At 45.9% G+C, this 749-nt stretch overlaps 1 protein-coding gene across 1 annotated transcript in view; it reads left to right on the forward strand.

Annotated features, from left to right (window-relative positions):
• Positions 1-749, forward strand: part of ell (elongation factor RNA polymerase II) — a 33999-nt gene that overhangs the window by 1101 nt on the left and 32149 nt on the right. The window lies entirely within an intron of this gene.

Genomic DNA, 749 nt, shown 5'->3' on the forward strand with positions numbered 1-749 from the left:
GTGGGGTGGTGGTGGGGGCAAACCTTGCTAGCTAAACTAGCCATCAAACTGCCCACACATGAGGGTGTCTGGTGCCGTCGGTTATCTGAGCCCTGTCCGCTCACTTTAAGCTGTTACCTCTCTCAAAGCCTTGGCTCGGCAGTGAATACTTTGAAAAAGCACTCGGTATTCATGCGAAACATGGGCATTTTTTTTACCCAACCCCCTCCTCACATCCAGTAAATGCTCATCATGTTCAGTTTACAGCTTTAGACATTGTCTGAAGTTACTGGACACTAGATTCAGCTCGTGGGTTTCTGGGTTGCTTTTTGCTCTTACTCGGCTTCTTGTGTCCACAGCTTTAAGTCTGATGGTGGCCATCTAACGTTTCAGCTTCTATAAATATTTGACAGGGAAAAGCTGACAGGCCAGGAGGAAAGGGCCTTATCTCCAGCTTCAGTGGCTGTGTATAGCAGGACTGCAGCTGACAATCCACAACAGTAAACTGTGACAGGTAACTGGGTGGCCACTAGTTGTAGGAAGAGGTCTGCCTAATCAAATACAAGGCACATGGAAGGAATGAGCATTAGAAGGTATCTGTGATGGTTATATTAGGAAATGATGATCATTTAGGACTTTGGTGTTGTGATTTAGAGATCTGTTAGCAGTGCATTTGTCCACAATTTTATCAAAACACATGCCATGTGAGCTTTCTTACGTTACCCGCTGAAAACGTGCCATACCGATTGTCCACTGCTGTTACCAGCCTG

Source organism: Pundamilia nyererei, unplaced genomic scaffold (assembly GCF_000239375.1).
Source record: "Pundamilia nyererei isolate P.nyererei 1_Seehausen unplaced genomic scaffold, PunNye1.0 scaffold00023, whole genome shotgun sequence".
Classification (NCBI taxonomy): Eukaryota; Metazoa; Chordata; class Actinopteri; order Cichliformes; family Cichlidae; genus Pundamilia; species Pundamilia nyererei.